Raw genomic sequence first — 9,272 nt, 5'->3', positions numbered from 1 at the left:
GAGCGTTACATCTTCAGCATGCAGGGCAGCATTGGCCTTCAGCTGCCAGACCTAGAAGCTCAGAGAGATTTTACTGTGGAGGAGGAGCTTGGGAAAACTGACCTATTTTGGTGAGGTAGAGTAGGTCAGTCAATCCAATAATGTTCACAGTCTGGCCAGAGCCCTGGTGGTAGGTAAGGCATGGGCCAATTCTTGGCCCACATCACCAGAATATCCAGGTGGAGTCTGTCAGGTCGAAAATAAACCTAGGACAAACAGCTAACTGAGGTGCCTATTAGCATACCAAAGTGTATATTAGGTCCACTAAGTACCTGTGGCTCCTCTCAGCTCCTCACCCACCCCCTAGCTAAACTTCTCCAGCCTATGAGCTTCCTCTAGTTTCTGATTCCTATATAATCCTGCCATTTTTACCATGAGCTCTCCTGATTCTCTTTGCCCTTTCTTCTCTTTCTTCCTCCCACTTTCCATCCCCCTCCCCCACTGTGGCCCACTTCAGTCTGTTCAACATGTTTGGTCTACCACTTTCTCTCCTTGCTCTGGACTCTTGCAGATGCTTAATTAACTTAGCAAAGACAAAGAGGCTAGACACATATCTTTAAGTCAGTTACTGTTAACCTGAATGACCTTAAGAATTTATAAACCTTATTTATTAAATATACTTTTGTAGCCAGGTTTCTTCAGTCCTGCCCAGCCGCACAGTCCCATAGCCACTTATAAAATAATCTGTCAGAGTTCTTAATATCATTTCCTAACTGTATGGCCTATGGCAGGCTTCTTTCTAGCTGGCTCTTATAACATAATCCATTTCTATTAATCTATAAATTGACACGTGGCTGTGGCATTACCAGTCTACTGGCATCTTGTTGCTCCTTCAGTGGCAGCTGGTATCTCTTCTCTCCTTTTTTCTCTCCATATATCTGCTTGGATTTCCTACCTGCCTCTAAGCTGCCTAGCCATAGGCCAATGCAGCTTTATTTATCAACTAAACAGAGCAACACATATTCACAGCACACATAAAGACATCCCACAGCACATTTTATTCATCAAACATATGTTGTTCCTTGTTTAACATTTGCTGTTGAACAGTAGCAAAGATATAAGTAGTTATATATACCTAAGTCAGAATTTGTTAATCTGAGTAGATCTTTATAACCTAAGGAATTCAAACCTTATTTATCAAATATACTTTATTCATCAAACATGTTGTTTCTTATCTAAAAATTTCTAGAAGCCTGGTATTGAACAGTTAGCAAAAACATAAATAGTTAGACATACATCGCTAAGTCAGTTTCTGTTAACCTGACTATACCTATATAACTTTAAGGAATTTATCATCACACAGAAATTTATCCTAATTCAAAATATTTTGGTGACATGCTGTTGCCTCTTTAGTCTAAAAGGGAGATACAATGATAAAAGTGCTCAGTAAGACTAAGGAGTTTTATCTTTGTTGCTTTAGTTGGTTTATACCATGTGGTCATCTTAATTAAGATGGTGGTAAAGTTTCACAGCATGGATTCTCTTTTAACCTCAATAAAGATGGCTGTCAGCCACACGGTTGCTTCCATCCTGATGAGGTCATCAGCCAAGATGGAGGCAAGTCACATATTTGTTATGAAAAACATTTATTCCCCTAAACAAGAATCCAAGTTACAATTACAGTAAGTAGTTCTATTTTTCTGAACAAGAATTGAATCACATGCATAGTATGCTGTAGCAAATTAAGATTTACCTATGTATAGATTTTTAAAATATCAACCTTTTGCTATAGGTTTTAAACTAGCTTTTTGTTACAGATTTTTAAAACCATACTCAATGAACTTACAAATCCTGAGATAAAGAATTACACAATGATTTTAGATTTCCTGAGAGCAGAGAGCAAAGAAATCACAGAGATAAAATATTTTCAAGAGTGGAAAGTAGAAAAAATTTAGAGATAAGAGACTTTTGAAAGTATAAAGCAAAGACTGTTTAGATATGAGATACTTTGGAATCATTTGTACAGTACCAGAAGTTATTACTATATGCAAGAACTTGGGAATTAAGTGTGCCATTTTTGGCCATTGAGCAAGCAAGCAGTCCTGAGGCCAACTGTTTGCAGTAACACAATAAGGCTTTAATGAAATCTCTCAGTCCAAGGAGGAAACTGAGTCTAAAAAGAAAAGGAGAAAGGGTTGAAAACTGACCTCACCCAAGGGAAGGTTCCAGTAAGCTCCAAGAGAGAACTAAGAGACAGAGAACAGGGTTGCCATGAGGATGAGGATCACAAGTAGGACCTCCAACAGAGGAAGGATTTCAATATCATATAGGCCCAGGAGGGCATAGAGGAGCTGTAGGACTTCCAAAAGGGACAGGGTCTCAAACAGAAATTTCACCAGAAGGAGGGTTCCAGTATTGTAGAGGCCCAGAAGGGTGTTAGGAAGCTGTTGGGTTTAGCAGGTAGCTCCTAGGGGGAGAGGAGAAGGAGAACAGAGTGACAATATATAGGCCCAAGAAGGCATAAAGATAGATACAGCAGATAGCTCTAAGGGGGAGGAAGAAATGAGTCACAAGCAGGAACTCCACTCAAGGGAGGCCTAGGAGAAAGTAGAGAAGCTTTGAACTACAGCTCCTAGGGGGAGGCAAGGAATCTCCAGGAAGAAACTGAGAACAGAGGGAACAGAGAAAGGTAAGTGTGTGGTGACAAGAATTTCAATCTAGGGCGTTCCCAAGAGGACTGAGAGACTTGCCAAATAGAAATGTCCCAAATCACAGAGCACAGGCATCACTTTCCACGTGATAAAGGCCCAGGAGTGCAAGAGTAACTTTTGGCACACTGGTGTGTCTTTTGTAATGTCTAACAGAAACAAAGCAGGAAGCTCCAGGGTGACACTTTCCAGGTAGAGGAGGGCAGACAAATGGTTAGAGCAGTGAGAAGAAAAACAGCTAAAGACATGGACTAGGAGAGGCTTTTGGGGAAAGGGAGGGTTCCAACAGAGGAGAAAGTTTCTTAGATGAAGGGTTTACAACACGCCCCCCACGGTCCTATCTACCAGGCGGACACTTCCGCCTAGCCAATTCCAGCCAGAAATAGCCATTTCCGGGTCAAAGCGTCTCTCGTAGCCAGGATACCCGGCGGACCCGGACATTTCTGCCTAGCAAGTTCCGGGCCAAGGGGTCTCGTGTGATCAGGGTCCGTGACGTTACATGGTCACGTAAGCGCGCAACGTGATCATGTGATCTACGCACACGTGTGGAGACGTGACCTGGCCACGCCCCCAGCCGGTTTTAAAGTGGAGCGCCATGCTTCCCAGTTCTTCTTCTCTCCACGCATGTGTCTCTCCCACAGGCCTGTGCACTCTATCCCTTTATCTCTAATAAACTCTTATAAGCGGAGTCTGTCGTGTTTCGTGACGTTTCCTTGCAGGGTAAGAACACAACGCAGCTAAATAACTAACAGTAGAGAGATGCTCAGGTGACAGGCACCCAGGAAAATGTAGCAGGCTCCAGGAGCCAGAGAGAATGAGAAGACACTTACCAAGTGGTCGAGGAGACAAATGCTTAGAGCAGGTGGAGGGAAGAAGTAGCTGAGAAGATGGATTCTAGAATTCAGAGTCAAATATGGTGAGTGTCAGAAACCAGCAGGAACAAATGATCCATACATACTTTAGGAGAGCCAAATTAGCAGCTTAGTTCAGTTAGGAGAGCTGAGCCACTTGGGAGAGGGCTCATCTATGCCCCTCCAGGTTTTAGTCACCAAATGAAATGAATTAAGTGAGAAATGACAGCTCCAAGGTATAGTTGAAGAGGAGGATTTTATTATAGCTATAAGGGAAAGTACCACAGAGGCATCTGGATAAGTCCAAAGCAGGGAGAGAAAGTGCTAGACTGAACCAGGCCATGGGGTGGGGGTGGGGATGTGGTTAATGAGAGTGGAAGACAAAGAGAGTGTGGGCTAAGGAGACCAAAAACAAAGGGGAGAGCATGGCCAAAATAGGATTATATGGGAATGAGAAACTGGGAGAGGGAAGAGCCTAGCAGAGCCACAGATACTGAGTCAGCCTGGAGACTAGCATGTCTCTATGCTAATAGGCACCATTGATAGCCATTTGTCCCTTCTAGTGGTGACCTCCTTTTGACCTAGGGAAACAGGTGTCAGAATCTGGGGGAGTGGAGTTTGTTTCGGACCCGACAGTGTGCGGATTAACAGAATGTTTTAAATAAGTGTGCTGTGGGGAGCCATGAACATCTTGGGCTGCTGTTCACTAGAAATGTAAAAAGTAGTGTTCTGGAGCCTGCATAGAATCTTCATCACCAAACAGACAGCGATCTTGACCACGTTACTTGCTTGCCTCCCTCATTCATTCCACAAACATGACAACTCCTGGCTGCCGGGGGCGTTGCTAGACACGAGTTTGTAAAGGTGCGAATCAATGGGTTAGGGGTGTGGGGTGTGTCTGATCCTAAAATGGCAATATGTTGGTTTCAGAAAAGCGGACTCCAAAGCGTTTAGTACTTAGTTCAAAGGTAAATTCTGAATAAACGCAATTCCTAGCGTTTGCTCCTTTCCACTCCTTATGAAACACAGGTAAACCATGAATAAAAGCGAGTTATTCTTCTGAGGTTTGCTGTATAAAGTCAGGTTCTGAACGGAAAGGATGTTGATTCTCCGAAATTACCGACACACCATTTCCAGGGGCACACCAGCCCCTCCCTAAACTCCTTTGCGGTCCTGCTGTTCATTCACCAGGCGAAGGACCACTCCCTCAACTGCTGACTAAGTGCTGTGAGGCCTGTGAGTGAATCCTCGGAGCCAATCTCGCCACAATGGAAGTGAGGCTGCAGTACCGCCGCCTAGCCGACAATGGCGATGAGGACTCAGGCGCCAGTCCTGAAGAGACCCGGGTGACTCAGGTCCGGCCCAGGGCCCTCAGGCTCACAGCCCGCGCGGAGCGTTGCCCGCCCAGATAACAATGGCGCTAGAGAGGGCGGGGCCCGTAGGAGGCCGGGCCCCGGCTGCTGGCGAAGACACGTGATGCAAGCCCCGCCCCCTCGTTCCTGACGCTCCGACCGGCCGGGCAGCCAGCGCCGAGAAAGATGTCTGCTCAGATAAAGAAGGCGTTTGCGAGGGCCCGACCCCGAGCCTTTAGCGGACAGGCGGAGGGCGGAGGCGACAGCGCGCTTGGCGAGGTCACGTGGCGCCGGCCCCGCCCCTTAGGAGGCCTCTGCCGGGCCTCCGGGAAGGGGCGACAGCGGAAGTGACCACACGGCGTACTTCGCTGCGTGCGGCTACGTGGCGGAGCCGGCGGAAGTAGTTTCTTCGCCGGACCCTGAGTGTTTGTGTTTTGGTTTGTGAAGGAGCCTGGCCGCCCGAGGGGAGGAGACGGAGGGAGGAGGAGGAGGAAGAAGTCGTAGGAACTCGAGTGCGGCGACTGCGGAGGAGGAGAGAGGAAGGCGGAGCGGAGAGGCGGAGACGCAGCCCGGCAGGGGCGGCACGGCGCTCGGAGCCCCGCGCCGGCCAGTGTGAGAAGCGGCGAGCAGGCGACGCCGCTGCAGCTGCGGCGCCTCAGATCTCCGGGCCGTGCGTGGACTCGCTGCCGGGAGCCGCGCCCCAGGTGAGCCGCCGTCGGGGCGCGTCCCCTTCTCCAAGCCTCTGCCGGGCCTCAGCTCTGGAGCCTGGGATGCCGGTCCCGCTGAGGGAGAGGCGGGTGTCACCCTCTTCCCAAGATGGCGCCGTGGGCCGCGGCGGTATCCGGCCCGGTTCTGGGGTCTCAGTCCTGGCCGGGCCGTGTCGGGGGTGAGTGGGTGGCTCAGGAGCACAGCTTCAGGGCTCGGCCGGACTGCTGGCCCTGACACCCCGAGTTGGTTCTCGGGTGCTCCGGGAATCCAGGCCTACAGCAGGTGGGGTTTGGGAGCTCCGCCTACCTCTGACTGGCTTGGCCGAGCTATGAGAATGGTGGGATCTTCTTGTCTCTTCCGTGGGAGATGGTGAACCGAAGCCGCGGGGTTCTCTGCAAGCAGGTTAACATCCTGACACTTCCAGAAGTTTAAAGCTCGGACTGTCACACTTGGCATGTTTAGTTTTTGCCTTGCTGAAGTGGATTCAAAGTGCTGAATCAGTTGCCTTGCAGGTAACTAAACAACAACAAAAAACTCTGTGTACGTCTCTCGGTATACTCAGGACTGGCCGGATCATTTTTAATGTAAAATTTGAACCCGCAGGGTTGTGAGCAAGTACAGACAACAGTGCCTGGCACAATTTGAGGGCTCAGTAATTTTTTTAAATCAAAGATAAGAACTGTATAAAAGAATTACGATTTTCAAGATTTAAGATGCATATTATGCAAAAGTTTGTTTTGCGGGATAAGAAGTACAAGCAGTGAGTACAACGGATTGCATGTATCGAGCTTGTGTGTGTGTGTGTGTGTGTGTGTGTGTGTGTGTGTGTGTGTGTGTGTGTGTTTTGCCAGGGGTTGAACTCAGAGCATCTGTGTGCTGAGCAAGGGCTCTAGTGAGCTACTCCCAGTCCTTGCACTTAATTTTTAACATTAATATCATGGTCAATATGTGTATGTTTATAATTTGGCTTATTTCCTGTTTGAGGTCTTTGGAAGTAAAGATTCAGTAGCTTTGAACTTTAAAAGGCGCTGAATATGGAGGCACCCATCTGTCATCCCAGCACTCTGGAAGCTGAGGTAGGAGGATCCGGAGTTCTAGGCTATCCCAAACTTAACCCTGTGCTTGCCTAGGCTACGAGTCTCTGTCTCAAAGAGATGAGGTGGGGAGGGGAGGGAATACTTTAAAAAGCAAAACTACGTATGAATTTTTGTTCAGTTTTTCTGTGAGAACTCGACGTTTCCTTGAAATTTTGGAAGTACCATGGACATTCACAGCAAGTTATGTCCTGGATAAGCCATTTGTTTTGTAGGTAAGGAACTATTAGTGAACGTTTAGGCTGAACATGTATCTGAAGGTGTGTTGGTGCCTCTTCAGTCTGTATGCCAGTCCATTGATCTACAGCATTATCTCACCAAGAGGCCATTTAAACTGCCAATTTCAAACACTGTGTACTTAGTAGGTACTGTATTAGAGACTGCGTGTGTTGTCTTACTTAATTCTCACAGTAGCTGTGCAATGTTAGAATATAATGGAGATTGAGATTTGGAAATTAAAACTTTGCTCTGGCAGAAATTGGCATATCCAGGAATAGACTTCAGTGCGGTTTTGTGGGTTGAGGAGAAATGGGATTTTATTTATTTAGAGACAAGCACCAACTGTGTAGGTCTGGATAGCTTGAAATGTGCTTTGTAGACCAGGCTGTCCTGGAACTCAGATTCATGCACCTTACTCTGGACCGTGAGTGCTGGCATTAAAATCTTGGACTGCCAAGTCTCTTTGGGGGTTGGGGGCGGGGTTGAGACAAGGTTTCTGTGTGTGGTTTGACTATCCTAGAACTGGCTCTGTAGACCAGGCTGGCCTCGAACTCACAAATCTGCCTGCCTCTGCCTCCCTAGTGCTGGGATTAAAGGAGTACACCAACAACAACCAGCAACCATATCTGTTGTTTTGAGACAAGGCCTTGCTATGCCTTTCGGACTGACATGTTTTTATCTCAGCTTCCCAAGTGCTAGAACCACAGGCACGCTCCATCATGCCGGGTTGGAATGATAGTTTTGTGTTCTTTTGGTTAGAAGTAACTCAAATATCATTTTATCTGTAAATGTGTCAGTATTTATTGGTAAAGATAAGGGACATTCAAAGGTATTAACTAGATCACACCAAGAGGTGGTATCTTAAAAACTAAGCTGGGCTTGGAGGTGTGTACCTTTAATTTCAGCACTTGGGAGGTAGAGACAGGGATCAGTCTCTCTGAGTTCTAGGACAGCCAGGATTACATAGAGAGACCTTGTTTTAAAACAACAACAAAAATAACACGAAGGTCTTATGGATATATTTATCAGTTGTTTCAAGTATCAACTCAAGTTTTATGGGGAAATATAAATTTCTTACTTGAAGTGTAAATTAAATGTAGCTGCTTTGGGGCAGAGAATTTTTTTTTTTAGGGAAGAAATCCTTAGTACTTTTTTGTTGTTGTTTTGTTTTTTAATAAGCTTATAAACCACATTTATTTTAGTTTATGTGTGTGATTGTGTGTATGTGTTTCTGTGTAAGGTATATGCATTCCACAGCATTTGTGTGGTGATCAAATGGACAACTTCAGGTCTTGGTCCTCACCTTTTCACCAAAAATGGTTCCCTGGATCCAAACCCAAGCTTACACTGCAAGGGCCTTACTCAGTGATATTTCTTCTTCTTTTTTGAAACAAGGACTCTGTGTAGCTCAGGCTAGCCTAAATAATACGTCACAGCCCTCCTTCCTCGAGGTCCTTGGGTACTGGGATTATAGGCTTGCCCCATCCATGTACCATATATTGATAAAAGGTTGGACTCAAGTATTCCAGTTGACTTGTAAGTAAACTGAAAAGACTGTTTCAAATATTTGCTGGTTCTGCCGAGATTAAAGATAAGCTGGATGTCTTGGTGCAGATCTTAAGAACCTGAAGTATGAAAATTACCATCCTGTGCTACTTTGTGACACCCTGTCTAAAGAGGAAGGAAGACTGCCATTCAGGTTTTTTCAAATGCAATGTTAAACAGATAATACACATATTTTTAGCCCAAAAGCTACCCCCAAAAATTACTGTAAGTAAATAGGTCACTCCTAATCCTTTTCTTTTTTGTTTTTTGTTTTTTGTTTTTTGTTTTTTTTTTTTTTTTCAAGACAAGGTTTCTCTGTGTTATTTTGATACCTGTCCTGGATCTTGCTCTGTAGACCAGGCTGGCCTTGAATTCACAGAGATCCGTCTGGCTCTGCCTCCCAAGTGCTGGGATTAAAGGCATGCGCCACCACTGCGCGTCTCCTAATCCTACCAAATAGAGAAATCCTTATCAGCCAGCCATACAAACTTGGGAGTTAAAAAATATTTGGTGTTTGGGAATTACTATTAAATGAAAAATGTATCATTTAGTGGAGACCTTCAAATAGTAAACTAAACTCTAGGATTTGTTTTAAAAGCTTTCCATTTACTAGCATAATTTTCTTCAAAATAATTTTAATCCAAGTAGTATGACAATAAGAACCTGATTTTCTTTTCTTCATTTTAAAGATTTTTGTGGTTAAAGTTACCTTTATGTCTGTGGGTGTGTGCGTGTGAATGCCAGTGCCCAAGAAGTCCAGAGGAGGATGTCATATAACCTGGAACTGGTGTTGCAGGTGGTTGTGAATCACCCTAT

The 9,272-nt window shown here is 45.5% G+C and overlaps 1 protein-coding gene across 4 annotated transcripts in view; it reads left to right on the top strand.

The window, feature by feature from the left end:
- Window positions 1-5,453: 5,453 nt before the first annotated feature.
- Rab5a (RAB5A, member RAS oncogene family) overlaps window positions 5,454-9,272 on the top strand; it is a 29,427-nt gene continuing 25,608 nt past the window's right edge. The window contains exons 1-2 of one of the 4 annotated variants that reach the window (XM_006990246.4): window positions 5,458-5,594; window positions 6,583-6,674. The gene's annotated coding sequence lies outside the window, so the exon portion shown is untranslated. Of the gene's footprint in view, window positions 5,595-5,865; window positions 6,111-6,582; window positions 6,675-9,272 lie in introns of those variants that run through there. The other 3 variants (XM_006990247.4, XM_006990245.4, XM_042266301.2) reach the window with 3 other exon arrangements.

Source organism: Peromyscus maniculatus, chromosome 21 (genome assembly GCF_049852395.1).
Source record: "Peromyscus maniculatus bairdii isolate BWxNUB_F1_BW_parent chromosome 21, HU_Pman_BW_mat_3.1, whole genome shotgun sequence".
NCBI classification, from domain to species: Eukaryota; Metazoa; Chordata; class Mammalia; order Rodentia; family Cricetidae; genus Peromyscus; species Peromyscus maniculatus.
Note: the sequence above shows the minus strand (reverse complement) of the source record. Positions and strands in the feature narration are given on the sequence as shown.